We start from the raw sequence: 27,701 nt of genomic DNA, 5'->3' as shown, positions 1-27,701 counted from the left end.
TGTGTTTGTGGACATCCTGGTGGTGTAATGCATTTAGAGTTTACTTTGTGCTTTTCATTCTCAAGTGCAGCCACTTTAGGTTGTTGGGTATTGTGAATAATTAGAGTTTTGCCTCTTATCGTGGATGAATTTAAACTGCTGATTTCTGATGACTAAAAGGTACTGCAGAGTAACAACGTCGCAGTAATTGCTTTTTATACATAATGCATGTAAAAGCCACTTTTAAGCGTTATACAATGGGTTGGAGAGCAACCCTTTGTGGCTAATGTAATCCACTGTTCATTTCCTTGTCAATTAGGGGAAAAACGAATGTTTGACGTTTCTAGATGTAATAAGGAAAATAATGAACCTCTACACACGCCCCATGAAAGCAGTCCATTTAGTTCTTCCCCTTCCTCATCCTCTGTTCTTGAAATGGACTCATTGTGACTCCGGATGAGTTTTAGCGTGAAAGAGGGTCCTGATTAAATGGACAATTTTTCTTCATGGGAAATTACATTTTAGGGGCATTATTCTGTTTTAGTGCAGTTCCCCGTCATTTAATTACATTTCTGTGCACTTAGCACAGTGTTACAATATCTAAACCTGCTTTGAATGTCTCCAGACTTTGAACCTCACAGAAATAATAATTGCAAATGTTCAACTCTTTTTTCATTCTTTCACCACGCTGTAATAAGTAGCAATTTTAATCTCAGGAAATCGTCCCCAAATCAATTTCTATGATACAATGACTAACAATTATACATGCTCTAAGGGGGCGGGATTCATTGAAACATGTGCCCTCAAAATGGAGGAAGCATAGAGAAAAAATATATTGTAAGCAGCCCTTTATATTTACTTCTACAATGCTGACACTCTTCCAGTGATTGTATGGCACCACTGGTGTGTCCCACAGCCATCTGGCTGAAGGCTTAGTGCCCGCGATAGGGTTGAACAGGGACCCATTCCATTGAATTCATGGCTGGACATTCTCCTCATAGCATTCTGAACATGAGCTTCCATTGGAGAACAATAGGTAGAGTTGAAGTCGGAAGTTTACATACACCTTAGTCAAATATATTTAAACTCAGTTTTTCACAATTCCTGACATTTAATCCTCGTAAAAATTCCCTGTCTTAGGTCAGTTAGGATCACCACTTTATTTTAAGATTGTGAAATGTCAGAATAATAGTAGAGAGAATGATTTATTTCAGCTTTTATTTCTTTCATCACATTCCCAGTGGGTCAGAAGTTTACATACACGCAATTAGTATTTGGTAGCATTGCCTTTAAATTGTTTAATTTGGGTCAAACGTTTCGGATAGCCTTCCACAAGCCTCCACAATAAGTTGAGTGAATTTTGTCCCGTTCCTCCTGACAGAGCTGGTGTAACGGAGTCAGGTTTGTAGGCCTCCTTGCTCGCACACGCTTTTTCAGTTCTGCCCACAAATTTTCTATAGGGTTGAGGTCACGGTTTTGTGATGGCCACTCCAATACCTTGACTTTGTTGTACTTAAGCCATTTTGCCACAATTTTGGAAGTATGCTTGGGGTCATTGTCCATTTGGAAGACCCATTTGCAACCAAGCTTTAACTTCCTGACTGATGTCTTGCGATGTTGCTTCAATATATCCACATAATTGTCGTTCCTCATGATGCCATCTATTTTGTGAAATGCACCAGTCCCTCCCGCAGCAAAGCACCCCCACAACATGATGCTGCCACCCCCATGCTTCACGGTTGGGATGGTGTTCTTCGGCTTGCAAGCCTGCCCCTTTTTCCTCCAAACATAACAATGGTCATTATGGCCAAACAGTTCTATTTTTGTTTCATCAGACCAGAAGACATTTCTCCAAAAAGTATGATCTTTGTTCCCACGTGCAGTTGCAAACCGTAGTCTGGATTTTTATGGCGGTTTTGGAGCAGTGGCTTCTTCCTTTCAGGTTATGTCGATATAGGACTCGTTTTACTGTGGATATAGATACGTTTGTACCTATTTCCTCCAGCATCTTCACAAGTTCCTTTGCTATTTTTCTGGGATTGATTTGCACTTTTCGCACCAAAGTACGTTCATTTCTAGGAGACAGAACGCGTCTCCTTCCTGAGCGGTATGACGGCTGCGTGGTCCCATGGTGTTTATACTTGCGTATTATTGTTTGTACAGATGAACGTTGTACCTTCAGGCATTTGGAAATTGCTCCCAAGGATGAACCAGCCTTGTCAAGGTCTACAATTTTTTTTCTGAGGTCTTGGCTGATTTCTTTTTATTTTCCCATGACTTCAAGCAAGGAGGCACTGAGTTTGAAGGTAGGCCTTGAAATACATCCACAGGTACACCTCCAATTGATTCAAATGATGTCGATTAGCCTATCAGAAGCTTCTAAAGCCATGACATCATTTTCTGGAATTTTTCAAGCTGTTTAAAGGTACAGTCAATTTAGTGATGTAAACTTCTGACCCACTGGAATTGTGATACAGTGAACTATAAGTGAAATAATCTGTCTGTAAACAATTGTTGGAAAAATGATGTCCTAACCGACTTGCCAAAACTATAGTTTGTTGACAAGAAATTTGTGGAGTGGTTGAAAAACTAGTTTTAATGACTCCAACCTAAGTGTATGTAAACTTCCAACTGCAACTGTATCTAAATATGTTTTTTTCAATGACGTGACTCCGCCAATAATTACATTTAGAGGATGCGAGGATTCTAAATGAATATCTAAGGGGCATTTTTTATTAGGGCAAATCTGATCTGTGAGAATATCTAAGGGGCTTTTATATAATTATAATGCAAGGTTAATAATAATATTATTAATAATAATCGTTTCATTTAAAAAATAACGAGATTTTGAAGATGATTTCATTTTCAAAAAACTGAAAGTGAGCGATTGTAAAATAATATTTATAAAGGCCGAAATATTTATTTCTGTTTTTAGAGGGAGATACACCAATAGCACACCGTGCCTATTTTTTGGAGAAGGACATCCCGGCCAGCCAAACCCTCACGACGCTGGGGCAATTGTGTGCCGCCCTGTGGGATTCCCTATGGGATATTAACCAGGGAATGTAGTGATGCCTCTTGCACTGAGATGCAGTGTCTTAGACTACTGCACCACTTGGGAGCCATGACCAATATGACCAATATACACTGCTCAAAAAAATAAAGGGAACACTTAAACAACACAATGTAACTCCAAGTCAATCACACTTCTGTGAAATCAAACTGTCCACTTAGGAAGCAACACTGATTGACAATAAATTTCACATGCTGTTGTGCAAATGGAATAGACAACAGGTGGAAATTATAGGCAATTAGCAAGACACCCCCAATAAAGGAGTGGTTCTGCAGGTGGTGACCACAGACCACTTCTCAGTTCCTATGCTTCCTGGCTGATGTTTTGGTCACTTTTGAATGCTGGCGGTGCTTTCACTCTAGTGGTAGCATGAGACGGAGTCTACAACCCACACAAGTGGCTCAGGTAGTGCAGCTCATCCAGGATGGCACATCAATGCGAGCTGTGGCAAGAAGGTTTGCTGTGTCTGTCAGCGTAGTGTCCAGAGCATGGAGGCGCTACCAGGAGACAGGCCAGTACATCAGGAGACGTGGAGGAGGCCGTAGGAGGGCAACAACCCAGCAGCAGGACCGCTACCTCCGCCTTTGTGCAAGGAGGAGCAGGAGGAGCACTGCCAGAGCCCTGCAAAATGACCTCCAGCAGGCCACAAATGTGCATGTGTCTGCTCAAACGGTCAGAAACAGACTCCATGAGGGTGGTATGAGGGCCCGACGTCCACAGATGGGGGTTGTGCTTACAGCCCAACACCATGCAGGACGTTTGGCATTTGCCACTGGCGCCCTGTGCTCTTCACAGATGAAAGCAGGTTCACACTGAGCACATGTGACAGACGTGACAGAGCCTGGAGACGCCGTGGAGAACGTTCTGCTGCCTGCAACATCCTCCAGCATGACCGGTTTGGCGGTGGGTCAGTCATGGTGTGGGGTGGCATTTCTTTGGGGGGCCGCACAGCCCTCCATGTGCTCACCAGAGGTAGCCTGACTGCCATTAGGTACCGAGATGAGATCCTCAGACCCCTTGTGAGACCATATGCTGGTGCGGTTGGCCCTGTGTTCCTCCTAATGCAAGACAATGCTAGACCTCATGTGGCTGGAGTGTGTCAGCAGTTCCTGCAAGAGGAAGGCATTGATGCTATGGACTGGCCCGCCCGTTCCCCAGACCTGAATCCAATTGAGCACATCTGGGACATCATGTCTCGCTCCATCCACCAACGCCACATTGCACCACAGACCGTCCAGGAGTTGGCGGATGCTTTAGTCCAGGTCTGGGAGGAGATCCCTCAGGAGACCATCCGCCACCTCATCAGGAGCATGCCCAGGCGTTGTAGGGAGGTCATACAGGCACGTGGAGGCCACACACACTACTGAGCCTCATTTTGACTTGTTTTAAGGACATTACATCAAAGTTGGATCAGCCTGTAGTGTGGTTTTCCACTTTAATTTTGAGTGTGACTCCAAATCCAGACCTCCATGGGTTGATAAATTGGATTTCCATTGATTATTTTTGTGTGATTTTGTTGTCAGCACATTCAACTATGTAAAGAAAAAAGTATTTAATGACATTATTTCATTCATTCAGATCTAGGATGTGTTATTTTAGTGTTCCCTTTATTTTTTGAGCAGTGTATATTGTCCTGCTAATAGCCCATCCTAGAAACGTTGTTTGCAGAATTCACAGCCTGCTACGCTTGTGAAAAACAGGGTTAATAATAATAATAATACTTTTTCCCCCTTCCACTTGTTAAAGGTTCCGATTGATAATGTTTTTTTTATCAATTAGTATATTTGAGTTTAACCACAGTATTTGTTGTATTACTTGTTCTGTCTTTTCTGGTGCATTAAACTGAAATTACAACCAACTTTCTATGGCTTGTTTAAAAAATGATGATATGTTGGAAATTATTTTGTTTTCAAATGACTGAAAGCGAGCGGGAAAAAGACCATTCTTGAACATGGGGCGAGACATTCTAACTAATTTGGAAATAAAGCCAGTTTGTTATTTACAATTATTCATTTCAGTTTTTAGAGGGAGAGAAAACCACCGTTGCCTCATTTGTCTCCCGGTCGCGGCCGGCACGGTATCGAGCCAGCATCTGTAGCAACACCGTTTGCACTGCGCCGATGCAGTGTCTTAGACCTCTGCGCCACTCGGGAGGCCCCATCCACAAAGTTTTTAATGCTGATCAATTGCCTTGCACAAAGTATCTATGGTCCTGCTAATAGCCCATAATGGCGCTGTACAACGTGAACGGTCTGGAGTAGGCTACGGTACTACAGTAAGAGCAAAATAATCCTAACATTTCCACACCCTAATTGTAGTCTAACCAATACCCAAATGGAGATTCAGTGAAAATAAAAATCTCATTGATTTATCAAGACCAGTCCCCATGCTTGTCTCAGAGCAGCGCGAAACCTCTGAATGCTGTCTTTTCTCCCTTCCACTTGCCTTTTCCATTAATTTTGAAAGTGTATTTTCCAGTAAGCAAAGTACGTACTCTAACTCCCCTTTGCGCTGGTCTGGAGCAGTGACGCAGTGACGCAGGGTAACGTACTAAACCACAAATTACCTCTAAATCCCGCAGCATAATCTCAAAACGTTTAGTTGAGCAACCACTGTATACACTTATAATAGATTGTATCATGAATGACAATCATTGCAAGTTTGAATTTCAGGTTGAAAGGATGCAGCTGTCTTTTACTGACGATAAGTCACCAGGTACAGATAATCTTGACAGCAAATTGCCTAGAGTTACAGGAAACCACATATCCACTCCAATTTGGCATATTTTTAAGGTGCTTGATGTTTGTGGGGTGTGCCCTGAAATCTGGAAAGTGTCCTACGTCATTCCACTACGTAAGGATACAAAATCTGATTTCACTGGCCCTAATAGTCATCCTATAAGCTTGCTGCCTGTGTTAAGTAAGTCATTGAGAGAAAACATCTGTGCAAGGATTATTTGTCATGTAATGGTCTGATAACGGGTTTCTAGCATTCATACAGAGAAGGGCGTTCTCTGAGTACGGCCTTAGCGCAAATGACAGATGATTGGCTTAAGAGTATGGATGAGAGGTGGGCGAGCAACCCTCTGTGGGTGCAGTGCTGTTAGACTTTAGTGCTGCTTTTGATGTAATTGATATTGAACTGTTGCTAGGTAAAGATTTACACTGTGGTGTTCCTCAAGGCAGCTGCCTAGGCCCACTCCTCTACTCCATCTTTACTAATGATTTACCCTCAGTAATTAATAAAGCAAGAGTGGTTATGTATGCGGATGACTACAATGTATAGCACTACATAAGCATATAATGAGCTAACACATTACTGAGCAAAGAACTAAGAATGGTGTCTGAGTGGGTTAACATGAATAAATTGGTGTTGAATATTTTTTAAACAAAATGTATTGTATTTGGTCCAAGATATATGTTTGCTGGTGACCCTCAATTAAACTTGGCGATGGATGGGTTGCTGGTGGAACAAGTTAAATAGACCAAACTACTTGGCGCCACATTGGAAGCAGCTCTATCTTTTTCTGAACATATATAACATTGTAATTAAAATGGGTAAGGGCATTGCTATAACAAGAACATGTTCTCAGTATCTAACATCCAGCATTCTGAATCAGGTAATTCAAGCTTTGGTTTTGTCACAAAGAGTACTGTCCATTCATATGGTCATCTGCAGAAAAAAAATACCCCAAAAAATCTCTAACTCGCTCAATACAGAGCTGCTAGATTAGCGCTTCATTGCTCTATCCGTATGAATTTCAACCGAATGCACCACAATCTCTCATGGCTTCTTGTTGAAAACAAATTAGCATTTGGAACTTAATTTCAAGAAACTTTTTTTCAAGAAACCATAGTATTCTTTTAAACAATTAGTGTATACTATCACTTCAACATAACCACCAAACCAGACAGTCTAGTTCAGGACATCTGATACCCTCCAGACCATTGGCAAATCTCCTCAAATCTACAGTAATATACAGAGCCATCACTGATTTTTTATATATTTAATTTTTGAAGAGATTGCTTATTATATTTTAGTTCAAATATTTTTATTGAACACACACAAGAATGGTGTATAGATATGAAAGACAAGTATGCAATTCTTATCTAAACATAAAAGAGCAGACAGAAACAACAAGACCCAGAGTTCTAGGTACAAGGTAAATAATAAAAAAACAAGACATACAGAACAAGGACAGGTAGAAAGAAAAAGGGTAGATGTCACCCCCCCCCGGCCCAAAACAAAGAAATACAAAAACATAGAAAAAGGAACATAGAACGCCCACCCAATGTAACACCCTGGCCTAACCAAAGTAAAGAACAAAAAACCCCTCTCTATGGCCAGGGCGTTACAATTTATTTTTAAGTGTACAGTGTTTGCCAATTTGCTGAGCCATAATCTGGTAGAGGGAGCTTCCTTCCTTTTCCAAAACAACAATATTTTATTTTTGCCGAAATGAGACTGTAAGAGATTAGTTGTTTTTGGGGGTTGGTTAAAACCTCTTACATCTAGACGTTCCGCTAGCGGAACACCTACTCCAATATCCAATGATAGGCGTGGCGCGAAATACAAACTCCTCGAAAATCCGAAAACTTCCATTTTTCAAACATATGACTATTTTACACCATTTTAAAGACAAGACTCTCCTTTATCTAACCACACTGTCCGATTTCAAAAAGGCTTTACAGCGAAAGCAAAACATTAGATTATGTTAGCAGAGTACCCAGCCAGAAATAATCAGACACCCATTTTTCAAGCTAGCATATAATGTCACAAAAAACAAAGCCACAGCTAAATGCAGCACTAACCTTTGATGATCTTCATCAGATGACACTCCTAGGACATTATGTTATACAATACATGCATGTTTTGTTCAATCAAGTTCATATTTATATCAAAAAACAGCTTTTTACATTAGCATGTGACGTTCAGAACTAGCATTCCCACCGAACACTTCCGGTGAATTTACTAAATTACTCACGATAAACGTTCACAAAAAACATAACAATTATTTTAAGAATTATAGATACAGAACTCCTTTATGCAATCGCGGTGTCCGATTTTAAAATAGCTTTTCGGTGAAAGCACATTTTGCAATATTCTGAGTAGATAGCCCGGCCATCATGGCTAGCTATTTTGACACCCACCAAGTTTGGTACTCACCAAACTCAGATTTACTATAAGAAAAATTGGATTACCTTTGCTGTTCTTCGTCAGAATGCACTCCCAGGACTTCTACTTCAATAACAAATATTGGTTTGGTTCCAAATAATCCATAGTTATATCCAAATAGCGGTGTTTTGTTGTGCGTTCAAGACACTATCCGAAGGGTAAAGAAGGGTGACGCGCCCGGCGCGTTTCGTGACAAAAAATTTCGAAGCATGTCAAACGCTGTTTAAAATCAATTTTTATGCGATTTTTCTCGTAAAAAAGCGATAATATTCCGACCGGGAAACCTGTTTTCGTTCAAAGACTGAAAATAAAAACATGGAGTCGTCTCGTGCACGCGCGCACCAGTCTCATTGTTCTCAGATCGACCACTTACCAAATGCGCTACTGTTTTTCAGCCATGGCCTGCAAAGTCATCATTCAACGTTCTGGCGCCTTCTGAGAGCCTATGGGAGCGTTAGAAAATGTCACGTTACAGCAGAGATCCCCTGTTTTGGATAGAGATGATCAAGAAGGCCAAGAAATAGTCAGAGAGGGCGCTTCCTGTTTGGAATCCTCTCAGGTTTTGGCCTGCCAAATGAGTTCTGTTATACTCACAGACACCATTCAAACAGTTTTAGAAACTTTGGAGTGTTTTCTATCCAAAGCTAATAATTATATGCATATTCTAGTTTCTGGGCAGGAGTAATAATCAGATTAAATTGGGTACGTTTTTTATCCGGCCGTGAAAATACTGCCCCCTATCCATAACAAGTTAATTCGTTTAGGGAATCAGACACTCCCCGGATTATCAGAAGTGAGTCTGAGTCAATTGAAGTCTCCAGAACTTCAGAGAGGATCCTAAAAATTCCACACCAATAACCATACAAGTTAGAGCATAGGGCAAAGAAGTGGAGTAGTGTACCGCCTGACATTTATCACACATAGGGAATGTATCAGGAAATATCCTATGCAGTTTAGTTATGGAATAGTGTCATCTGTGTAATACCTTGAATTGTATGAGATGATGTCTGGAGTTAATGGAGCAGGTGTGGATATACTCCAAGCTATCTTCCCAGTCTGCCACAAAAATGTCAGTCCCTAGTTCTTCCTCCCATTTTGCCTCAATGGCATCTGCAGAATGTATGCTAACAGATTGAAAAGCGTCACATAGACGAGATATCAGTTTGTCTGAAGTGGGGCATATTTTTATGCATCCGTCAAACATGGAAGGTTTAGCATCCCCAAATGTTGGCAGGTGTTTTCTAACATAGTCTCTAATCTGTAGGTATCTGAAAAAGTTACTTCTGGGAAGATTATAAGTTTCCCTCAGCAACTCAAAGGAGGCAAAGGTCCCTTCTATATATAGATCCCCTATGGTATTTATCCCTAGCTCTCCCCATTGCTCAAAGGTGTTATCAAGGTTAGAGGGGGCAAAGGAGGGATTCCTCGCAACAGGGAGCATGAATGATATTGGTCTAAGATCAAAGTGGTCTTTAATTTGCTTCCAGATTCGGACTGTGCTATGTATAATAGGATTGTTACTATAAAGTGACATCTCCAGATTGACAGGCGACAAAATCACAGCGCCAATAGAGAAGGGGTGACAATCCTCACGCTCTATACTAAGCCAGCTGGATGACGGAAGTGCGTCATCCAGCAAAAAACGTAACAGCGCGGAGGTTAGCGGCCCAATAGTAAAATATAACATTTGGGAGAGACAATCCTCCTTCCATCTTGGATTTACAGAAGTGTTTTTTTACCTATCCTGTGTGTTTTATAATCCCAGATGAATGGATTGATAATTGAGTCCAGTTGTTTATGAAAGGACTTAGGTATGAATACTGGGATGTTCTGGTATAGGTAGAGCAATTGTGGGAGGAAGACCATTTTAATGGCATTAATTCTTCCGAGCAGAGAAATTGGGAGAGTTCTCCAACATTGTATGTTTGCCTTGAGTTTTTGCATCAGAGAGGGTAAATTCTCTTTAAATAGTGAGGAGTATTATTTGGTAACTACAATTCCTAGGTAGGTAAATTGTTCTGAAGATAACTTAACTGGAAGATGTTCTAACCAAGAGGTGTTTTGCAACTGTATGGGCATTAATTCGCTCTTGTTCCAATTTATTAGGTACTATACAAATTAATCACATCAAGAATAGCTGGAATACTAGCTTGGGGTTCTGTTACATAGAGGAGAATATCATCTGCGTATAGGGAAATCTTATTTAGAGTATCTTTAGTATTATAGCCGTGTATTTCTGCATGAGATCTGATTGCCTGAGCGAGAGGTTCAATGATTAGAGCAAAGAGCATAGGCGACAGCGCACAACCCTGCCTTGTCCCTCTATAAAGGTTAAATCGGGGCGACAATGATTGATTAGTGAGTATTCTCGCACAGGGGTTCCTATATAAAAGCTGGATCCGATTTATGAACCCATCTCCAATATTACATTTCTGTAGGACCTTGAATAGATAGGACCACTCAACTTGGTCAAAGGCCTTATCGGTGTCAAGAGATATAACGGCAAGGTCCACGTTAGGTAACCTCTGAGCATACATAATGTTGAAGAGGCACCTGAGATTGAAGAATGAGTTTATGTTAGGGATAAAGCCGGTCTGGTCCGAATGGACCAATTTGCCCATTAAAGTGCTAAGCCTGTTAGCCAGAGTTTTTGCTAAAATCTTTTGGTCTGTATTAGGGAGAGATATTGGTCTATATGACCCTACCTCATCTGGATCTTTACCCTTCTTATGTATAACTGTAATGAACGCCTTATCCAAAGTAGGTGGGAGAGCTCCATCCTCATTGGCCTGAACTAACATTTTGTGCAGGTAGGGAGAGAGTATGTTGCTGAATGCTTTATAGAATTCACCAGGGTATCCGTCTGGGCCTGGGGTCTTGCCACTCTTTAGAGATTTAATTGTTTCTCGAATTTCTCCAAGAGATATTTCCTTATTCAGGAAGTTGGAATCTTCCTGGTTCGGGGCAGGGAGATTACAGTCCTCCAAAAAGTTGAGCATAATTAAGGGATTAGGATCCGCTTTAGATGTATATAGAGCCTCGTAAAACTGACGGAATCTGTCATTGATGTCTTTGGGGGAAGAGAGTAATTCCCCAGATGCAGATTTAACTTTGTGAATCATTCTGTCACACACAATTTTTTGAAGTTGTCTGGCGAGTAATTTGTGTGGTTTGTCACTAAACTCAAAATATTTTTGCTTGGCATAGAGAAAAGATTTAGCAATTTTAGCTGAGAGAATCTGATTATGTTCAAATTTTAAAGAGGTAATTTTTGATGTTTCTCCATTGATGGATGGCTAGCATTCTCCCTATCCAGTAAGTGAATTTGTCCCTCCAATTCTACAAAATTTTCTCTGTTTTGCCTACTCCTGGCAGCCTGAAAGGAGATGTTACAGCCTCTCAAATAAGACTTTAGTGTTTCCCACAATAATGCTGGGGAAGTCTCTGTGTTGTCGTTGGTATCAAAGAAAATTGTAAATTGGTCTTTAAGATGTTCACAGAATGTTGGTTCTGTGAGGAGCTGAGGATTAAACCTCCAGACCCTCTCGTTTGGTACGATGTCACCCAATCTCAGGGAGAAGGTAAGTGGACTGTGGTCAGAGATTATAATATATATACCTCACATTACAGGTATAGGGGAGTCATTTTGCATCAACCAAAAAGTAGTCAATTCGGGTATAAACATTGTGAACATGAGAGTAAAAGGAATATTTCCTACCCGTAGGGTTAGAGATGCTCCATATATCAAATACGTTAGAATTTTTTATGTAGGTGTTCAAGAATTCACTTGAATAGGAGGTAGGGGTACGCCGGGTAGAGGATCTGTCCAAATATTGGTCTAGCACACAGTTAAAGTCCCCTCCAATTACCAAATTAGTATGGAAGATATCTGGAATCAGGGCACGGACTCTTTTGAAAAAAGAGGGGTTATGAATGTTTGGCCCATAAATATTTAGTAGAGTTACAGAGGTAGAGTGGATCTCTCTTATTACGATCACATAACGACCCTCTTTATCCGCAATAGTGGTATTGTGTAGAAAGGGAATTCCTTTCCGTACCAGAATTGCTGTGCCTCTCGTTTTGTCGGAGAAGTTAGAGTGATACACTTGACCCACCCACCTACATTTAAGTCTGCTATGAGAATTGTTTTTCAGATGGGCTTCTTGCAAAAATATAATATCAGACGAGAGTGCTTTCAAGTGGGCTAGGACCTTGCCTCTCTTAATTGGTTCGTTTAAATCCAAAACATTCCAGGAAGTACATGTAAGCCCCGCCCTCCTCTCGTTTGTAGTTCCTATGGTGGCCTGCATAACATGTAACTCAATAAAAAGGTAAGAAAGTGCTCCAAACCATCACGATCAGCATATGTAGCACCTACACCCGACCAGTATTCAACCGACCCCTCCCCCCCGGAAAGCACCTTTACTCTCTACCCTGTCCCCCAACTTTCCCCAACATTTACCCTCCCAAATATACATATACACATGCATACATACATAGACATATATATACTGCTCAAAAAAATAAAGGGAACACTTAAACAACACATCCTAGATCTGAATGAAAGAAATAATCTTATTAAATACTTTTTTCTTTACATAGTTGAATGTGCTGACAACAAAATCACACAAAAAGAATCAATGGAAATCCAATTTATCAACCCATGGAGATCTGGATTTGGAGTCACACTCTTGACCATTTATTTTGGGACTGGTCTTATGTCAGAAGATTTTGGAGTGAGTTAGAATATTTTATTTTAAAATAAACTATTGTTAATGTTAATTTGAAAGACTGATATTGTGTTTTATTTGGATCCAAATTATATGGACCCTGATTTAACTTTCATTGTTAATTTGTTTATTTTTCATGGCACATTCTTTATCCATAAAATGAAGTGGGTGGAGAACAAACCCCTCTTCACATTGTTTAAGATAGAATTTAAATGATCAGTAAGTGTAAAAACAAAATACAAATAGAAAATGTAATACCCCTGTCTGTTAGGTTTATGTACTCATGTTTGTATATTTGTTTTGTTCATAATAATAACAAAAAATTATAATAATATAATTTTAAAAAGGAGTCAAGCACCCAAGCTAACTTGCTAGCTGTTCCAGACACAAATGAGAGAACGGCTCACTGAACATTACTAGCAGAGCTGGTTAGGCTGTTATGTTATCCAGAGCGTTGGTGACTGCAACTGTGCTGTCAGATTGCCTGTTCGGAAATTGAAAGCATTTCAGAGAGCACACTGGACGCACTGGCCAAAGAGTAGGGTTGATCCGAACATTCTGACCTCACAATGGCAGTCAAGCACCCAAGCTAACTGGCTGACATTGGCTAGCTTGCTAGCTACTTCCAGACACATAATGAGAGAACACCCCACTCTGACCATTTTACTCGCCCTAGTAGAGCTGGTTAGGCTGTTTTCAGGTTATCCAGAGTGTTGGTGACTGTAACTGTGCTGCTGGCAACAATTTAATTATTATTTTTTGCCGACATTTACCGACTCCGGCCATATTCAACGGGTGTTGAGCGTTCGTAAATTCATCAGTTATTCTGCACTCTGGCACACTCAGACGAGACTCTTTTGTTAAGACGTAGCTAGACGTTACTACCCTGCATGAATCTGCAGGTAGCTAACCAACCAGGTTCAATGTTAGCTAGCTAACATTAGGCTATAACTAGTCAAGCAAATGGCTCTGAGATACAAATAATAAGATCATACACGTAACGTTAGCTAGCGAGCCAGCCTGTTAATGTTAGCTAGCTGACAGTACACTTCGAAATGTGTAATATTTGAAAATGTAGCTAGCTAACTATCTTTCCCGTATACATCATGGATGGACGCTTCTCCTGTCGGATGCCATGGTTGCCCTTAGTTTGAAGATGTAATCCGAAGACAGATGTTTTCTCCATCTCCTTAGCTATCATACCTGAATTCCACTGATTTCAAAACTCGGTCCTTCAGAAAGTGGCGTGCATACATGTAACGTTAGCTAGTGAGCCAGCCAGCTAACGATAGCTAGCTAACAGTACACTTTAACTTGACATTAGGCTTATGCAGTTTTACAACGCGATACATTTCAGAAATAGCCGCATTAGACAGGATTACTTAGACATACTGACCAGCTCAAATAGACAGAGGGTACTATATGGCAGACCAATCTAAACTCATCTCTCGGCATGTCCAGCCCACGCATTATCTCAGCCAATCATGGCTAGCGGTTGCTGCCTTTTTCTGTGGCTAAACCAACTAGGCTCATAATTTAACCATTTTATTTGAATTTACAGATGGCATACACGTTTGTTATTAAGGCGCATGAAAGTTCACAAGTTCGAGAAGGCATTTCTGCCAAAAAACACATTTTGATCAACAACAAAAAAAGTTTACGTTCAAACGGCTCTCCTGTGAAGTATTGACCCGCGACATATGCCTAGTTTCCTGAAACGAGTCACAAATGTTGGTAATGTCTTAATGTAAATGTAATTGTTTGTAATGTCTTTTCAATTCTGTGTTAGACCCCAGGAAGATAAGCTGACGTTATGGTGTCAGCTAATGGGGATCCTAATAACAATAAAAAATTAAATTCTTTCAAAAGCCCAACCAGTCTAGTCTTATGGCTCTAGTCTTATCTAGTCCCACGCTTCCCCTTCCCCTGCCTCTCCCCTGTGTCTCCTCAGCCGAGTTAGATAAAAGGTCTCTTAAATTCACCACAGCGTGCCGGGCTCACAGGGAGAAGCTGGCATCACAGGGGCCGTATGACAATCAGCACTCGGCCAGAAACTAATGAGCATGGGGAGGGGTGTGGGGAGCGTGGGTGGGGACGTGGGGCGTTGGTGGGGGTGGCAACAGTGGCAGCCACCAGCAGTAGGTAGAATAGGGGGTTTGTTATGGGAAAAGAGGCAGTGTAGTGGGATGGCTGGCATGATTTTGTCTGTCTGTTGGGCTAGAGTAGGCTGGGCCCCAGCTCCACATCCGCAGCACTGACTAGATTAGCTTCCAGGGGACAGAGCAGTAGTCAGTTTGGGGAAATATCACAGCCCATTAGTTAGGAGCAATGAAATGGAGTCAACTTCTGGGACTCCATTAGGCACGCTGCGCTTAGGCAGGCGGTGTCCCTGGGCGTGCTGTTGCTATTCTGGAAGGATTGAGCACATAGATATATAATTGGACTGGGGAAATCAAGCAGGTTCCAGTGGCCCTGGTGGGGCTTTCACACTCAAAATGAGAACATAGGCCTTTGTATTGAAAAAAAAAACATTTTCCTGTTAGCATTATGTGGGCTTTTTGGAAAACAGTGCAGAGTGAAAAGAAAAAGGCAGTCTGGCTGCATGCTGGGGTTTTGTTTCGATTTTTTGTCCCTCTCTCTGTCTTTCTCTCCTTCTCTTTCTCCCTCTCACAGTTGTGAGATTTCACCCGATGCTTTAAATTAAAATGGTTTTATTTATCTCCTCCTAACCCTTAACTAAATGACATGCATTTATTAACCTGCAGTTGTATCAAGGCACTGATGAGGTTGTGGTTTGTCATAAACATGGCTAAGTCCTTAGACAGGCTTCTACTGTAGGTATCCCATCCCGACAGCTAACGAGTGTCCCTGTCCCCCAGGAGCTGGAGTGCCTGTGGGTCTGGGTGAGACCCTACCACCTCCCATGTCCCTTCTCTGCCATTGCAGTATGTGTTGTCTGCTTCCCTCTTCAATCACTAAATCAATATACACTCAGAGATCATCTACTAACAGCATCTGATCAACTGTGATCAGAGCATTCTGACGTTGGAATTGTTTTTCTAGGGGACTTCAACAAATTTGATACAAACCTAATCTGCTGGGGAAATGGCTTCACGCAACTTGTACGAGAAGGATCAAGAGAAGATGCTACACTGGATTTAATCATCACAGATATGAAGCAGCTGTATAACACACCAACAATCGTTCCCCCAGTCTACTCCACACAGATCTCTCACTTGAAAAGGGAAGACCCAAGGTCCTGGCACAGGGAGCTACAAACCATGGCCGGAATGAGGAAAGCACCACTCAAAATTAGCATTCCCGGTGATAATCACAATGACAATAGAAAAATTGCCATTGAAATAAATAAAAGGTTCTCTCAGGTCAGCCAACAAAACATCCCCTTGGACATATCTGCCCTCCCTACCTACTTTCCTGCCTCAAAGCCACTGCCAGAAGTAAAGGTATGGGAACTGTATGATAAACTGAAGGTTATTAAGACTCACAAAGTTCCCAGCCCTGATGGCTTACTGCAAAAAATTCTATGTGTATAAAAATACAAAAACTGATATCACATTTACCTAAGTATTCAGACCCTTTGCTCAGTACTTTGTTGAAGCACCTTTGGCAGCGATTACAGCCTCGAGTCTTCTTGGGTATGACGCTACAAGCTTGGCACACCTGTATTTGGGAAGTTTCTCCCATTCTTCTCTGCAGAGCCTGTCAAGCTCTGTCAGGTTGGATGGGGAGCGTCACTGCACAGCTATTTTTAGGTCTCTCCAGAGATGTTCTATCGGGTTCAAGTCCGGGCTCTGGCTGGGCCACTCAAGGACATTCAGAGACTTGTCCCGAAGAGAGAAACTGCCTAGACTTTTCTGTATCCCTGTAAATAAACGTGTTGAGTCTCCTAAATGTACATTACCATGAATTGCACTTGTGATTTAAATTTAAATCTTGTATTGTGTAATATCCATGTATTTCAGTGACCTTGACTGCCATGTGAATATCAATAAAAACTTGAACTTGTGTTCATTGGTTTTCTGGAGGATTGGCTAATATCATCATTATTTTAACCTTTTTTTACATGTTTTCTATTGGATATAGAAATGGATGACCTAGCAGGAAGTGTCAGAGCAGGGTGAAATATGCTAAAATATGAGTCATTGACAGGCTGCTTCACAAAGGCAATGTTCTGCTTCTCTCTCTGTCCTTTCTATTTGTAGAATAATTTCCCCTGTAGCAGGAGAGTGGTGACATTTCCACACCCCTTGGGACACCATCACCATGAATGTTATCAAAACCTTAAAGACAGCACTCAGCCCCCAAGTCACTCTCATCCCATCCCAGCCTTAAAGAGAGCCCATCCCAGCCTACCTCAACCTTCCACCCCTGACCTGTCTCTCTGACAGGCTTAAGAAAGCACCCTTGACAGCTCCTTTGACTGTATGGGAAGGATGAGGTGTGGATGGGGATCCACCGTGTAAAGAATAGGTGAAATGGAGGGTAAAAAGAGGGCCAGCCATTTGAAAATGTCTGCAGTGAGAGATCTAATCAGACTGCTGTGTTTGGCTCTGGGCTGTGCTGGACCCATTTAAGTAGCTAGCTTAGTTAACGCTTTGCACCTTACCGCTGGTTCTCCCAGGCCCAGCCCTCAGAGTGCTTCTCATGTCATCAACAACCCCCCACCCCTCCACCACACACTACATTCACTCACACACACACACACACACACACACACACACACACACACACACACACACACACACACACACACACACACACACACACACACACACACACACACACACACACACACACACACACACACACACGCACACCAGCCCCATAACCCTCTGGAACACATCACCCCCGTCCCCCTAGCCCAGCCAGTCCCGGCCCTGGATTTATGCCCAACCCGCCTTGACAGGTTTATCTGTTCACCCGGTCGGTCGGCAGACCCCAGAGAGTTGGAGAGCTGGCAGTTAGGGAAGGAGTAGGCTCTGGGAAAAGCGGGGCAAGTAAATGTCAAGTGAAGCGCCAAGGATGGATATTATAGCTGCTGGGTACCAGAGAGAGTATCGTCTGTCTCTCGCTGTCTGTTTTACAGTCAGCCTGCTGCACTGCACAAGATGGCAGTCTCCACTGGACTGTCCTCGTATTGATTTCCTTACAGAGTTATGTGCAGGTTAGAATTAGATAGTTTCCACAGAGCGATGTTATACACTGCCCCTGCTATGGATTGAATGGAAAGAAGCAGTGATTACCGAAGTACCATTTACCCCCCCCCTCTCATTTTCTCAGGAGCTCAGCACTATCCTGAAGAGCTGTGGAGTATTGGGAAAAACACACACATTTATTATGGAGAATGGTGTGGAGTGTTTACTCCTAAGATGTGTTTGTGTTAGTGTGGTAATACTGCAGGTGTACTTAAATGGCGTCATTATTCCATTCAGTTTACATAGTGACTGTTATTGGATGGATAAAGATATGGATGACCTAGCAGGAAGTGTCAGAGTGGGAGACATTAGACCAGGATATGGACACAAATATTAACAGATAGGCTACATAGCATAACACATGGGGCAATGCTAAGAAGTATTGATTGTGTTGTATTTACATTGCACATCCCAAATGTGTCAATGGAATCAAACAAACCTGTTTCTACCTCTGGTGTCCATAATCCTCGTTCCAGCAGTGGTGTTGAATTTGTGCTACTGGATTAACTCACTTCCTAATACGGCTTGTCACAACGGTTTCTCCTCCCAGCCAGCATAGAATGTTATTCCAGGCAAGACTCTGGTTACCTGAGGTGAGTGGAGATGGGATTTAGCTAGTCAAGATCTTCTCTCCGTTCACCGTAGACGTGTAGGTCCAGCATCATGCTATAGTTCACTCATGTGCCTGTACAGTATTTGCACTCCAGTGAACCCTCTCTGACAGAAGCCCTCTCAGGGCGACACACAGAGGAAATCTAAATTGTGAGATGATAATTGTCTAGGGCCCTAATTGCATGTCTCTTGTGAAAGTCTCCCCCCTCCCTCTCTCTCCAATCCTTTTAGAACTACTTAAACGCTTTGCTTCGGTGTGGATTAGTGGATAATGGTCGCAGCAGGATTCCAGGTAGTCTATAGAAATGTTCCTGAGATGGATAGCGTTGGCGGTCCCTAGGGGTGGGAGGGTGGGGGGGAGGAGGGAAGCAGAGAGCCAGGAGTTCATTGTTGCTGTGACAGGTTGGTTAAGTGGATTACATGCAGTTTAAAGGGAAACTTCACCGCTAGACACTATTTGGTGTTTTTCCAGTCTCCCGACATAATTATGAGTGATGAGAGCGTGTCAGACATAATTATGCACTATATCGGTATTTTTTTCATTTTTGCGCTGGGAGAGTTCTACCAATGACGTCATTGATTGATTGAGCCTGCTGACTGATATTTTAAAAAAGTAAGCAATTGTTGAGGCCTTTGTGTTACGCCAAATGCACGATCACGCTAGCAGCGAGTAGATATGGTTGTCCTTGTTCAATAGAGCCATTGGACTTACCTGCCAGGACATTGCAGGATACAGTGCCTTCAAAAAGTATTCACACCCCTTGAATTTTTACACATTTTGTTGTGTTACAAGGTGAGATTAAAATGTATTTAATTGTCATTTTTTGTCAATGATCTATACTACACAAAATACTCTGTAATGTCAAAGTAATGTCATTTGTAAAAAAAAATATATATAATAATACTGTAAGTATTCAACCCCCTGAGTCAATACATGTTAGAATCACTTTTGACAGCGGTGAGTCTTTCTAGGTTAGTCTCTCTTCATGAAGCTCAGCCCGGCGGAGCGAAACTATGATGTGGGGGACCGGGAGCTGTTGGCTGTCGTCAAGGCTCTGAAGGCTTGGAGGCATTGGCTTGAGGGAGCTAAACACCCTTTACTCATTTGGACTGACCACCGCAATCTGGAGTACATCTGGGCGGCGAGGAGACTGAACCCTCGCCAGGCAAGGTGGGCCATGTTTTTCACCCGTTTTGTTTTCACCCTATCCTACAGACCAGGTTCCCAGAACGCTAAGGCAGACGTACTTTCCCGGATGTATGACATAGAAGAGCGGTCCACGGATCCCACTCCCATACTTCAGGCTTCTTGCCTGGTGGCACCGGTGGTATGGGAGGTGGACGCGGACATCGAGCGGGCGTTACGTACAGAGCCCGCTCCCACCCAGTGTCCAGCTGGGTGTCCGCGATCGTTTGATCTGTTGGGCCCACACGTCACCCTCCTCTGGTCATCCTGGCATCGGTCGGACAGTGTGCTGTCTTAGTGGGAAGTACTGGTGGCCCACTTTAGCTAAGGACGTGAGGGTTTATGTTTCGTCCTGCTCGGTGTGCGCCCAGTGCAAGGCACCTAGACACCTGCCCAGAGGGAAATTACAACCCCTAACCATTCCACAACGGCCGTGGTCACACCTATCGGTGGATTTCGTGATGGATCTTCCTCCGTCACAGGGAAACACCACGATCCTGGTTGTTGTGGATCGGTTTTCTAAGTCCTGCCGTCTCCTTCCTTTGCCCGGTCTCCCTACAGCTCTACAGACTGCGGAGGCCCTGTTCACCCACGTCTTCCGGCACTACGGGTGCCTGAGGATATAGTTTCTGATCGGGGTCCCCAGTTCACGTCTAGGGTCTGGAGGGCGTTTACGGAACGCCTGGGGGTCTCGGTCAGCCTCACATCAGGTTTTCACCCCGAGAGTAACGGGCAGAGTTAACCAGGATGTGGGTAGGTTTCTGCGGTCCTATTGCCAGGACCGGCCGGGGGAGTGGGCGGCTTTCATCCCCTGGGCAGAGATGGCCCAAAACTCCCTCCGCCACTCCTCCACTAACCTATCTCCTTTTCAGTGTGTACTAGGTTATCAGCCGGTCCTGGCACCGTGGCATCAGAGCCAGATCGAGGCACCTGCGGTGGATGAATGGTTTCGGCGCTTGGAGGAGACATGGAACGCTGCCCATGTGCACCTGTAATGGGCCATCAGGCGGCAGAAGGTGAGCGCTGACCGCCACCGCAGTGAGGCCCCGGTGTATGCACTGGGGGACCGGGTCTGGCTCTCGACCCGAAACCTGCCCCTTCGCCTGCCCTGCAAAGCTGGGTCCGCGGTTTGTGGGGCCATTTAAAGTCCTGAGGAGACTGAACGAGGTTTGTTATAAGTTACAGCTCCCCCCTGATTACCGTATTAACCCCTCGTTCCATGTGTCTCTCCTCAGGCCGGTGGTGGCTGGTCTGCTCCAGGAGTCTGAGGTGCGGGAGGTTCCTCCGCCCCCTCTGGACATCTAGGGCGCCCCGGCGTATACTCGAGCCATCATGGACTGAAGGCGTCAGGCGAGGGGCCTTCAGTACCTCATGGAGTGGTAGGGGTACGGTCCGGAGGAGAGATGCTGGGTGCCGGTGGAGGACATCCTGGATCCTTCCTTACTGCAGGAATTTCACCGTCTCCACTCGGATCGTCCTGCGCCTCGTCCTCCGGGTCATCCCCGAGGCCGGTGTCGGCGCGCTGCTGGATCCGCACATCGGGGGGGGGGGGTACTGTCGCGACTTCCGCCGAAGTTGGTGCCTCTCCTTGTTCGGGCGGCATTCGGCGGTCGACGTCACCGGCTTTCTAGCCGCCACCGATCTACGTTTCATTGTCCATTTGTTTGTCTTGATTGTACACACCTGGTTTCAATTACATTATTATTTATTCCCTATTTAACCCTCTGGTTCCCACATGGTTTTGTGCGTGTTTGTTCGTTGTTAAGTGTTCGCTATTTCTGTGAGCTAGAGTATTTTCCCTGTGTGGAATTATTTTGTGGTTTATTCACTTCCCCAAGATGGCATAGCAGTCAGACGTCCTTTGTCCTCCTCTTGTCGTGTCCCGTGTATATATATATTTACATATTTTCTTCGCATATCTTTTTACATATTTTTTTCCTAAAAACTCAACCTCAAAACACTCCTGCAACCCGCCTCACCAATTTAAAAAAAAAAAAGTATTATTTACCTCAAATCTGAAATCCACAACAGAAGCTAGCCAGAGGTTAGCCAGTTCACTGGCTAACGTTGGAGTTCAGCTAGCCACGGTTAGCGGTCATCAGCTATCCATTAGCTCGAAAAGCTATCGCTAGTTTTGTACAGCGTGACTCAGACCAGAGCATACCGGACCTATTCTCTCTCCATATCCCCTGATTTCTTCCGCAGGCTCTGGACATTTACACCTGGATCTTGCAGCTAGCTAGCTGCTACCTGAGTGACTATTGGCAAACGTCGGTCCCGGAGCTAACATAAATTATTCTGGAGCTAGCCAGCTGAAGAGTTCCATCAGCCACTCCTGTGCTACAATCACCTATCCGGACCCGTTTTACTGCCGATGCGGAGGCCCATCGGGCCTTCACGACTGGACTACCGACGTTATCTGCCCGAGGGAGTTATCCAACTGGCCCCTCCGTCGCGACGTAACCCGAACGCCCATCTGCGGCCCGCTAATCGTTAGCTGTCTTATCGGCTGCTATCTGAATAGGTCTATCGGACAATTTTCTTGGGCCACTATAACTATAACTATTTTGCCAATTGAACTGGTCCCCCCTACCACACGGAACCCCACTAATCTACAGACGGAAACGCACGAGGTGGCTAAAAACAGACCTCCCTCCATCTTCTACCAGCTTGCTACCTATGGCTCGGTTAGCTGTCTAATTCTTACTGGACCCTTTACTCGGCTAAGCATGCCTCTCCTTAATGTCAATATGCCTTGTCCATTGCTGTTCTGGTTAGTGTTTATTGGCTTATTTCACTGTAGAGCCTCTAGCCCTGCTCATTATACCTTATCCAACCTTTCTGTTCCTCCACCCACACATGCTATGACATCTTCTGGTTTCAATTATGTTTCTAGAGACAATATCTCTCTCATCATCACTCAATGCCTAGGTTTACCTCCACTGTATTCACATCCTACCATACCTTTGTCTGTACATTATACCTTGAAGCTATTTTATCGCACCCAGAAACCTGCTCCTTTTACTCTCTATTCAGGACGTCACAGACGACCAATCCTCATAGCTTTTAGCCGTACCCTTATCCTCCTCCTCCTCTGTGCCTCTGGTGATGTAGAGGTGAATCCAGGCCCTGAAGTACCTAGCTCCACTCCAATTCCCAAGGCGCTCTCTTTTGATGACTTCTGTAACCATAATAGCCTTGGTTTCATGCATGTTAACATTAGAAGCCTCCTCCCTAAGTTTGTTTTATTCACTGCTTTAGCACACTCTGCCAACCCGGATGACCTAGACGTGTCTGAATCCTGGCTTAGGAAGTCCACCAAAAACTATGAAATCTTCATCCCTAACTACAACATTTTCAGACAAGATAGAACGGCCAAAGGGGGCGGTGTTGCAATCTACTGCAGAGATAGCCTGCAGAGTTCTGTCCTACTATCCAGGTCTGTACCCAAACAATTTGAACTTCTACTTTTAAAAATCCATCTCTCTAAAAACAAGTCTCTCACCGTTGCCGCCTGCTATAGACCACCCTCGGCCCCCAGCTGTGCTCTGGATACCATATGTGAACTGATTGCCCCCCATCTATCTTCAGAGCTCGTGCTGCCAGGTGACCTAAACTGGGACATGCTTAACACCCCAGCCATCCTACAATCCAAGCTTGATGCCCTCAATCTCACACAAATTATTAATGAACCCACCAGGTACCACCCCAAAGCCGTAAACACGGGAACCCTCATAGATATAATCCTAACCAACTTGCCCTCTAAATACACCTCTGCTGTTTTCAACCAAGATCTCAGCGATCACTGCCTCATTGCCTGCATCCGTAATGGGTCAGCGGTCAAACGACCTCCACCAGCACTGTCAAACGCTCCCTGAAACATTTCAGCGAGCAAGCCTTTCTAATCGACCTGGCCCGGGTATCCTGGAAGGATATTGACCTCATCCCGTCAGTAGAGGATGCCTGGTTATTTTTTTTAAATGCCTTCCTCTCCATCTTAAATAAGCATGCCCCATTCAAGAAATTTAGAACCAGGAACAGATATAGCCCTTGGTTCTCTCCAGACCTGACTGCCCTTAACCAACACAAAAAAATCCTGTGGCGTTTTGCATTAGCATCGAACAGCCCCCGTGATATGCAACTTTTCAGGGAAGTTAGAAACCAATATACACAGGCAGTTAGAAAAGCCAAGGCTAGCTTTTTCAAGCAGAAATTTGCTTCCTGCAACACAAACTCAAAAAAGTTCTGGGACACTGTAAAGTCCATGGAGAATAAGAACACCTCCTCCCAGCTGCCCACTGCACTGAGGATAGGAAACTCTATCATCACCGATAAACCCACTATAATTGAGAATTTCAATAAGCATTTTTCTACGGCTGGCCATGCTTTCCACCTGGCTACCCCTACCGCAGTCAACAGCACTGCACCCCCCACAGCTACTCGCCCAAGCCTTCCCCATGTCTCCTTCTCCCAAATCCATTCAGCTGATGTTCTCAAAGAGCTGCAAAGTCTGGACCACTACAAATCAGCCGGGCTAGACAATCTGGACCCTTTCTTTCTAAAATTATCTGCTGAAATTGTTGCAACCCCTATTACTAGCCTGTTCAACCTCTCTTTCGTATCGTCTGAGATTCCCAAAGATTGGAAAACAGCTGCTGTCATCCCCCTCTTCAAAGGAGGGGACACTCTTGACCCAAACTGCTACAGACCTATATCTATCCTACCCTGCCTTTCTAAGGTCTTCGAAAGCCATGTCAACAAACAGATTACCGACCATTTCAAATCCCACCGCACCTTCTCCGCTATGCAATCTGGTTTCAGAGCTGGTCATGGGTGCACCTCAGCCACGCTCAAGGTCCTAAACGATATCGTAACCGCCATCGATAAGAAACAATACTGTGCTGCCATATTCATTGGCCTGGCCAAAGCTTTCGACTCTGTCAATCACCACATCCTCATCGGCAGACTCAATAGCCTTGGTTTCTCAAATGATTGCCTCGCCTGGTTCACCAACTACTTCTCTGATAGAGTTCAGTGTGTCAAATCAGAGGGCCTGTTGTCCGGACAACTGGCAGTCTCTATGGGGATGCCACAGGGTTCAATTCTTGGGCCAACTCTTTTCTCTGTATACATCAATGATGTCGCTCTTGCTGCTGGTGAGTCTCTGATCCACCTCTACGCAGACTAAATGCATGCTCTTCAACCGATCGCTGCCAGCACCTGCCCGCCTGTCCAGCATCACTACTCTGGATGGTTCTGACTTAGAATATTTGGACAACTACAAATACCTAGGTGTCTGGTTAGACTGTAAACTCTCCTTTCAGACTCACATCAAACATCTCCAATCCAAAGTTAAATCTAGAATTGGCTTCCTGTTTCGCAACAAAGCATCCTTCACTCATGCTGCCAAACATACCCTCGTAAAACTGACCGTCCTACCGATCCTCGACTTTGGCGATGTCATTTACAAAATAGCCTCCAATACCCTACTCAACAAACTGGATGCAGTCTATCACAGTGCCATCCGTTTTGTCACCAAAGCCCCATATACTACCCACCACTGCGACCTGTACGCTCTCGTTGGCTGGCCCTCGCTTCATACTCATCGCCAAACCCACTGGCTCCAGGTCATCTACAAGACCCTGCTAGGTAAAGTCCCCCCTTATCTCCGCTCACTGGTCACCATAGCAGCACCCACCTGTAGCACGCGCTCCAGCAGGTATATCTCTCTGGTCACCCCCAAAGCCAATTCCTCCTTTGGCCGTCTCTCCTTCCAGTTCTCTGCTGCCAATGACTGGAACGAACTACAAAAATCTCTGAAACTGGAAACACTTATCTCTCTCACTAGCTTTAAGCACCAGCTGTCAGAGCAGCTCACAGATCACTGCACCTGTACATAGCCCATCTATAATTTAGCCCAAACAACTACCTCTTCCCCTACTGTATTTATTTATTTATTTAGCTCCTTTGCACCCCATTATTTCTATTTCTACTTTGCACTTTCTTCTACTACAAATCTACCATTCCAGTGTTTTACTTGCTATATTGTATTTACTTTGCCACCATGGCCTTTTTGCCTTTACCTCCCTTATCTCACCTCATTTGCTTTTTCTACTGTATTATTGACTGTATGTTTGTTTTTACTCCATGTGTAACTCTGTGTTGTTGTATGTTGTCGAACTACTTTGCTTTATCATGGCCAGGTCGCAATTGTAAATGAGAACTTGTTCTCAACTTGCCTACCTGGTTAAATAAAGGTGAAATAAATAAAAAATTCAAAATAAATTTGAGTAAAGTACTGTGTCCTGCGCCTGACTCCGTTCAACCCGCTGCACACTGACACTTGACACAGTGCATAGCCGCGGGAAGTAGGGGTGCTGAGGGTGCTGCAGCAACACTGGAAAATCGTAATAAAAAATAATATATAAAAACAAGAAAACAAAAATGTACTTTTATTTTTTTCTTCACAAAAGTACTGCACTGTGCCTTTACTAATCCTGTATTAATGGACCAAATAGCCGTCTGTAACATGGGCACATTTTTGTTTTGTTTTTACACCATAAAAAATATTCATAGACTAAAGACAATAGACAAATTAACATTTCACAAACATGGATCCACTAAACTAGACAAGACATTGTCTGGGACTTTCCCACCTTCAACATGAAGAAAAAATAAGACTAAAGACAACACCTACTCAGACGTACAGTTGAAGTCGTAAGTTTACATACACCTTAGCCAAATACATTTAAACTCAGTTTTTTACAATTTCTGACATTTAATCCTAATAAAAATTCACCATTTTATTTTAAGAATGTGAAATGTCAGAATAATAGTAGAGAGAATGATTTATTTCAGCTTTTATTTCTTTCATCACATTCCCAGTGGGTCAGAAGTTTACATACACTCAATTAGTATTTGGTAGCATTGCCTTTAAATTGTTTAACTTGGGTCAAATGTTTCGGGTAGCCTTCCACAAGCTTCCCACAATAAGTTGGGTGAATTTTGGCCCATTCCTCCTGACAGAGCTGGTGTAATAACTGAGTCAGGTTTGTAGGCCTCCTTGCTTGCACACGCTTTTTCAGTTCTGCCCACAAATGTTCTATGGGATTGAGGTCAGGGCTTTGTGATGGCCACTCCAATACCTTGACTTTGTTGTCCTTAAGCCATTTTGCCACAACTTTGGAAGTATGCTTTGGGTCATTGTCCATTTGGAAGACCCATTTGCGACAAAGCTTTAACTTCCTGACTGATATCCTGAGATGTTGCTTCAATATATCCATGTAATTGTCGTTCCTCATGATGCCATCTATTTTGTGAAGTGCACCAGTCCCTCCTGCAGCAAAACACCCCCACAACATGATGCTGCCACCCCCGTGCTTCACGGTTGGGATGGTGTTCTTGGGCTTGCAAGCATCCCCCTTTTTCCTCCAAACATAACGTTGGTCATTATGGCCAAACAGTTCTATTTTTGTTTCATCAGAGCAGAGGACATTTCTCCAAAAAGTACAATCTTTGTCCCCATGTGCAGTTGTAATCTGTAGTTTGGCTTTTTTATGGCGGTTTTGGAGCAGTGGCTTCTTCCTTGCTGAATGGCCTTTCAGGTTATGTCGATGAAGACAGGTCTCGTTTTACTGTGGATATTGATATTTTTGTACCTGTTTCCTCCAGCATCTTCACAAGGTCCTTTGCTGTTGTTCTGGGATTGATTTGCACTTTTTGCACCAAAG

At 43.6% G+C, this 27,701-nt stretch overlaps 1 protein-coding gene across 9 annotated transcripts in view; it reads left to right on the top strand.

Moving 5' to 3' along the window:
• The window catches only part of LOC106603524 (autism susceptibility gene 2 protein), a 505,996-nt gene that overhangs the window by 241,359 nt on the left and 236,936 nt on the right, over positions 1-27,701 (top strand). The window lies entirely within an intron of this gene.

The sequence above is a fragment of the Salmo salar genome, chromosome ssa04 (assembly GCF_905237065.1).
Source record: "Salmo salar chromosome ssa04, Ssal_v3.1, whole genome shotgun sequence".
Lineage (NCBI taxonomy): Eukaryota > Metazoa > Chordata > Actinopteri > Salmoniformes > Salmonidae > Salmo > Salmo salar.
Note: the sequence above shows the minus strand (reverse complement) of the source record. Positions and strands in the feature narration are given on the sequence as shown.